General features: G+C 46.7%; 1 protein-coding gene across 1 annotated transcript in view; it reads right to left on the reverse strand.

Moving 5' to 3' along the window:
• Positions 1-7,139, reverse strand: part of SGSM3 (small G protein signaling modulator 3) — a 29,351-nt gene extending 22,212 nt beyond the window's left edge. Inside the window, exons 1-2 of the mRNA XM_041416944.1 lie at positions 7,061-7,139; positions 6,229-6,278 (exon numbers count right to left, since the gene is read on the reverse strand). The gene's annotated coding sequence lies outside the window, so the exon portion shown is untranslated. The remainder of the gene's footprint in view (positions 1-6,228; positions 6,279-7,060) is intronic.
• Between the last annotated feature and the right edge of the window lie 284 nt (positions 7,140-7,423).

The following is a 7,423-nucleotide window of genomic DNA, read 5'->3' on the forward strand; positions in this document are numbered from 1 at the left end:
GCTCTCCTAGCCAGGAGATAGCAAGTAGCAAAAAGGGCTGCACAAAGCTTGTGAAACCACACGTGGGAAATTGCTGTTATTTGCAACCTGTACAATTCTGAAATAAAGCAACAGTAAGAAATGCAAAGGAAAAAAATACATCAGATGCAACAAATATTAATGGCAACTCCCAAACCCTCAGTACTACAAAATTAAAACCAGTTTCACACACACATTAAGGAACATCTCCCATATTTAAAGGCAATTTAAACTTCTTATATGAAGCAATTTTGGTCACACAACAGGTAATCTTCATATTTTGAAACAAATGTATTTTTTGCTAAAATGCAAATAGCACCTGTTAATCACAGATTACTTTTTGAATTCAGAGTCCAAAACAAATCACACCACCATTGTTTCCAGCCTGCTAGAACACAGGTGTGAGGTACCTGAAAAAGAAGACTACAATGGAAACATGAAGTCAGCATCAGGTACAGCCATTTGAAGAACTCCACCTGCAACACTTTTGTTGGAGTTGCAAACACACACCATGAAGGATTATGTCCAATTAGTTTACTTTCTAGTGCAGGTGTCCTTTAGAAATTGATGTTTGCAAAGGAGTCCTGCAAATTTACTTCCACTTGGAAATAGTGTGCCTCCCCTGGACACACTGGCTCTTCCCCACAGCTGTAGTATGAGACATTTCAATTACCTGGCTTCTAGCAAACACCAGACAGCAACCTCCTGCTGCTTGTGTTTTACCTGCTTGGCCTCTTTTGCTTAGGTGATCTCCACCTAAGCCTGTGGTGGTAAGGCCCTGGATGTGCTAAGCACAGAATTACACTGTCTGGAGCCTTTCAGTAGGACCTTTATTTTGGGACAGAAACTCTTTCCCAAGAGTGTTCTTGTCCCACTGGTTAAAAAAGAAAAATCGACCAAAAAGGCAGCATACCTCTAGCAGACTGTGCAGAAGACAAACATTTTACCAAGCAATGTTTTTGCATCCTGAAAACTTCACAACCAGTAACTATGCAGAAACCTCCACTGAGTATTGTCAGAAGGAACAGAACAGAATTCTTTCTAGAATAATTTTAATTCACTGTTACAAGAACTGCACCTCTGTTCTGACAGTTACAACACCTCTTTTGACAGTAAGCTAGCATGGGAAAAACTGTTTTCCTTTATGTTTAATGAACAGAAAGCAAAAGCATATGCAGTAAATCCCACTGCCACAGCTGGTTTCCACTGTTCTCTATTCTCTTCCTTTATTAAGAAAGAAAGTTTTGGAAGAGAGAGAAGTGATTGAAAGTCACAGCACCCATCAGGAAGCTATGCACGTAGGTGTAGTTCTAGAAGCCTCTTCCAGCTCAGCTTTTGAAATCCCAAGTAGATTGAATCCAATTTAACATCTCCCTCTCAGAAATCAGACAAAAGTTCTGCACTGAACCAGGCAGTTCAATTCTGTCTTCTCAAAACCAGAAAACTTATGTTTTCCAAATTATAATCCTGATTTGCTCAGTGAAATGTCTAAGGGAACTCTCAGCAGGACACCCTTGGCCTTCCTTCCCTTCCCCCATCAGCGTCTCCCTCAAGTCAGGCAAAGGCATATCCTGGAGCTGCAAATGCCATTAGTCCACAAGTCAATATTTGCTTTGCACACAGAGTCAGAAGAGAACTCCAGCCTCCCAGACAAATACATAAGCGAGCAAAGAGCAGCCACACACCCGACCAAGGGAGGCAGACAGGATGCAGAGAGCTCCTGTTCCACACATCCTAACTGGCTGGCTTTGTAAGAACTGGAATCCCACACAGACACTGGTTAAGGAGTCAATATGATGTTAATGAACTTGGCTCATCCCAAACTTCCTGTCTGAGGCTTACAAACCATGACCAGCCTCACACTGCTTTGGGTGTTGAGCAACATTTATGGCTGGAAGTGCGGAAGCGGCCTTCAAGCTTTCTCTCTACAACATGACTGGGAATAAAGAGCTGGGAACTTTAAATGCCCTCACCCCACTTCTTGTAGTACTGGAAGTGAACCAGAGATGCACCAAAAGCTTAGGGCAGATCTCAAAAGGGGGATGAGAGACCTGGAGAGCAGCGAGGTGGGCAAATAGGCAGGATGCTGAGAGGTTACACCACTGCAGAGGCACCACCCAGGACTCCAGTGCTGCCCAGTCATCAACTGGGATCACATACTGACAGCAGGAATGTGGCAGGGCAAAGTATTTCCTCCCAGCTGCCTCAGGGCACTATAAGAGCAACAGAGGCAGCAAAAGGTAAACTGGAACTCTGTGTCTCCTGCCATAAAGCACCTTGTCGAGTCCTGCCCTCATTGGAAATGTAATTCCATGCAGAAAGGTAACTAAAAGGTACTTCCATGTAACAGTTCTGCTCCTTGCACAGCTAGGTGTCCATTGCATCTCCATTTTGAAAATAAGGATGTGAAAAAGTGGAATCCTGCTTCCTACCGCTTATGCATTGGACAGATGGATCACAGATGGACTTCCTGACCACAGCTCAATGTGTCAACCTTGTCTCAGAAACACCCCTACGGAACACCGACTTATGCAGAATGCAGATATCCTACACATCAACAGATATTTTATTTCCAGAGCAGAACTGCCTTTTATTTACCTGGCTCCAAAGCAAACAGCATGCCAGCTAAGCATGAACTGCACCTCTGTGGAGAACCTCTTGTTAGCCAAGACCCTTGGGATCAGAGGAAGAGGAGGAGTTTCCCCTTTCCCGGTACTCCCATTATTTGAGTGATGAAAAAGTATGTGACAGGAATAGAGAGTGCTCCTTGCAACTCACACAGGACGACTACAGTTGAGTACATGAACAGTACATTTTTTGGGGTTTTCTATTTGCATCAAATGAAATTAGAAAGAGAGGCCAGGATACAAACTTGCATGGTGCTCACTTTCACTGCACAGCAAAATTCTCCTTGCTTTCAACACAGAGGCAAGAAGACCTGTATGTGCCAAAAAAGGCAGGCCTGCAGTCACCCCAGCCTTCAAGGCTTAGGGTAAAGGCAATTCCCTGTTAAACACCACTATGCACATATAAACCAAAGGTTTCTCATTAGTGTCTAAACATATCTTCCACGAGGATCAAGTACTGCACAATAAATGGGAAATTTCACCTAAATAAGCACAGGGCTTATTAATAATACCAGGGCACTTCTGCAGAGCTCTACAGAAATTTGCTTTTCCAAAAAAATTTCCGAAGAGTTGTTTACTTTCTGGTCCATTGCAAGACTGTAAAAGATGTCTGTCGAAAGCAATCAATCACAACTGTCCAGTTTCATTTGAATAAAGAAACTTGAAAAAAAAATTCCTGTTAGAGATGTGGGGCTGTACCAACCAAAGAAAGGTTAAAAGACATACTGACAGTTACCTTAGGTCAAGTATTATGAAGTCTTTTATATCACATCCCTGTCCTGAGTGGTGACAAGCAGTGCCATCTGAGGCTGTCTCCATCAGCAGTCCTGTAGGCTCACCTGGGTGCAAGTTTGATTCTCAAGCTGGTCTCATCCTACTGCTCCCAGTGACAATGGAACAAGGGCCTGAACAATGGCTCCTCCTTGACAGGGCCTCAGAGGATTGGCAGAGGTTTTGCTGTTACCTTGGTGAGGCACAGGCTCATTTCAGGTCACTCTCCTGCAGCTCTGTTTTGTTACTATTTGCTCCGGTATTCGCAAAAAAAAAAAGTCAGATTCACTTTACAGGACTCTAAGCAGGTCTTGTTTCATTTGGCTTCAAAAAATGGCTTTTAAAGCAAGTATATTCCACAGCATTCAAAACTTTTCCTTCAGGGCTTTGTCTTTACAGGAGTCAACTTTCTGAAGAGGTTAGTAACACTTGAAACACCTCTCAGGACTGTTTGCAAAGCTCTTATCTAGCATGTCATGTTGGACTACTTAGATCTTGCTCCCTGAAGGAATTTATATGCACAGATAACTTAAGAGGAAAAAAAGCAAAATATACAAGGATTGTTAACATTTGTAACAAAACAAGACAAAACCTCTGATATTTCCCGATTCTGGCGAACAGGAAGATTTCTTCTCCAGAGAAGAAAAGGACTGTCAGGTTATGGACTTTCTTTCTCATCTCTGAATCATCAAATACTTCCCAACCAGCACTAACTGGGCAGTAACAACAGTTCTTGTAGTCATACTAATACCAATTAGTATGGTAATGTCCACCAGTTCTGTAAATGTTTGTGTGTTCTTCCCAACACTCTTCTCTTCGCCTATCTCATAAAACAAGCGTGTTTGCATTTCTTCCAGGGTGTTTTCCTTAAATCAGGAACAAAATTGCTCTGTTACCAATGTAACTGGTTACACTCCAGTTTAAAAAAATCTGAGACCTCCCCAAAGACAAATGTGGCAAGACAACATCCTTCTCTTCCCTAGCCAGTGCCAGCAGTAACACAGCTGACAAGTGAGATTTTCCCCAGCAATCCCAGATACTCAGCCTGTGTAAGCTTTATGTACCAAAACCCTTGACCCTGGGATAAGAAGTGGCAGAGAAAAGTTTAGTGTGGCTGAGGACACAAACCTGAAGTACCAAAACCTCTCCATCTCTTAAGGGACACTTAGGACACCACACCCACAACACAGCACAACACAGAATGAAGCTGTTTGTTCACCTCCTCCTACTGGACAGTTGCAAATTCTCTGCATCTTATCCATCTGAATTAGGGTAGGATCTAGAATAACCAGTGTGATACAGATCACCAGCAAGGGTCATTGCTGATTTAGCTACAAAAGCTGTAGCACCACATACACTAAAATATAAAACACCTTAACTTTACTACTGCAGATAAAGTTGCAATACTCCTTAGGATTTATTTTTAAAAAGTTTTCATTACTTCTGATGTGTCAGTGAGAAGTTTGCAATTTAGAGCCAGGAAGAGGCATCATTCCAACCACTTGCAGAACAGTTATTGCCTCAAACACGGTATCACTAATTCCTTGTCAAAGCATCCCAAATACCAAACACCGGAAACAATTGCACAACACACAAATCAACTCACCAAGAATGGGACTAAGACTGGCAGCTCTCACACACATCTCTGAACCAATAATCTCTACTGTTACCATGTCACCTTAGGTAAGACACAGTATTTTTTAAAAGCCAAATATTTTGATTGTTGCCTGTCTTTTAATATTGTCAAGGTTCTTTAGAACACTGAGGTTGGCAGAAGATCCCACCTTGTGGGAAAGCGACAGGTTAAATGCACAGCAAAGAAGAAAAACCTAAACATCAGCAGAGACACCTAAAATTGGAGAATTACTTCTGGCCTGAGCAAGTGTGCAGTACGTTGCTCACCTCAATTCTATCATTCCCTGATCAGTGCAATTCCTCCAGAAATATGCCCCTCCCCTCTGCTGCCTCTCAGGAATTCCTTTCACCCTTCTTCAGAAGAAGAGTCACTAAGAATGACATCTCCCTAAGAATATCAAACCACATTATCAAAATTTTATCATAATCAGGAATTAAGACAGGCAGTATTTGTCATTTCACTCTGTTAAACACAGAATGAACACTGTATTAACATGACACAACCAGTCTCCACCCTGACCTCTTCAATTACATGTCATGCCTCTTCTCACCCTCTTCATTTCCTTTTACTTTATGAATTCTCCAGAGTAGGAATTCAGCCTTTCTTTCTGCATAGGGACAGTCACACACACATTGTGTGGATCCAGAAATAAATAATGAAATTGAATTTTGTTCCAGTGGCTGTTTCTTTCCAGGCCGCAACTCCAGACTCCGTAGCAGCTGAAAAACTAATCTAGAATTCAGATTATCCAGCAAGCAACTGTATCATGATCAACAGCTCAGCAAAATCACAGCAGTGCCCCACTCCTGCTAGGCTGACAGCTCCTTCTTGAGTGATTTAAGAGTCTTGCACTACTATAAACCCACTGATCTTAATTCCAGTAAGACTGCTTTGCTCTTCCATCTATTTGCACTAAAGGATCCATTTCCTCAAGGCACTGTTCTTCCTTTATTCCCACTTCCCCCCTTAAAAAGAAAAAAAATCCCAGCAAGCCATCAAGAGTAGGGCTGAGACATCATGAAGTAGGAAGCTATGACATCACATAAAACCCCCACACACCAACACTGAAACTGACTTGTTTAGAAGGAAAGCACCTGCTTAAATTCAGGCATCCCTCAGAAAAATCAGGAAGGAAGCAAAGCCACACATAGGAAATTTTTTCTGTCTAGCCCTTACCAGTTCTGTGAAGACACATCAAGAGCCGTCCCGGAGCCCACAGCCACTGCCTGCAACGAGATTTAAATCCGCGTGATTGTGGCTCTTTGCTTCCTTGGATTTACATCACCAGGTACGAAGAATTACATCTGCCTCCTGCTCTCCTTCTAACATTTATTACAGCTGACAATCACAGGGCCTGCAGCACGTCTATTTGTGCCCATTGCCTAGGGGATACTGCCATGTTTCCATCTGTGTTTCGTGACTGCTCCTTCCCCCCAGCCAGACAGGAGACAGACTGTCTGTCCTCCGGGGCACTGGGAAAAGGCGCAGGCGTGGAGAGCAGATGAGTATGGCAGAGCAGGACCCCCGGGAGTCGCAGCCACGGCCAGGAGAAGAGGCGGGTTAGAGGAGAGCCACGTCCCGGGGAGCAGGGGGAGCCCAGCCGGGGGAAGCGGAGCGCAGGAAGAACGTGCCCCGGGCAGCGCAGACGGAGAAGCACAGCGTGAGTCACTCCCGGAGCCAGACCCTGCGTCAGCGCGGCCGCTGCGCGGAGCCTTCATCGGGCCGGGGTCCCTCCCGGCTCCCCCGCCCCAGCCCGGCGAGCGGAGCCGCGGCCGCGCACCCCCGCCCAGCACGCAGCCCAGCAGCGGGGCCGCCCCGGCGGGCTCGGCCCCCCGAGGAGCCAGCAGGGCAGGGGCTGCCGGGGTGAGGTGAGCGCGGGGGGCGCCGCACAGGTGGCGCAACAGCTCCTGGGGAGCGCCCCGGCGCGGTGGGAGTTGCGGAGCCGAGAGCCCCGGGGGGAGAAGGGCGGTCCCCGCCCGCCCCGGCACGCACCTGCCCCGGCACCCACCTGCTGCCGCTGCCGCCACCGCCGTCCCCTCAGGGCGGGCGCCCGGCCCCGACCCGGCGGCCCCACACGCCGCTGCCGGGGCGCATGCGCGGGAGGCGCGCGGCGGCGCGCGGCGCGGCGGGGGCTGTAGGCCGGGAAGCGCGGCCCGGCAGGCGCGGAGGAGGCGGCGGGATGGCCGTGCCCAGCACGGGCACGGGCTGCAGGGACACGCACCGAAGGGCCCAGAGCGTGATCGGGCCTCACGAAGCTGTGACGGAATCACAGAATCAATGAGGTTGGAAAAGCTCTCTGAGATCATGGAGTCCACCCTCTGACCGAACGCCACAATGTCAGCCAGCCCATGGCACTGATTGCCACGTCCAG

Source organism: Onychostruthus taczanowskii, unplaced genomic scaffold, assembly GCF_017590055.1.
Source record: "Onychostruthus taczanowskii isolate IOZ18803 unplaced genomic scaffold, ASM1759005v1 scaffold53, whole genome shotgun sequence".
In the NCBI taxonomy this organism is placed as follows: Eukaryota; Metazoa; Chordata; class Aves; order Passeriformes; family Passeridae; genus Onychostruthus; species Onychostruthus taczanowskii.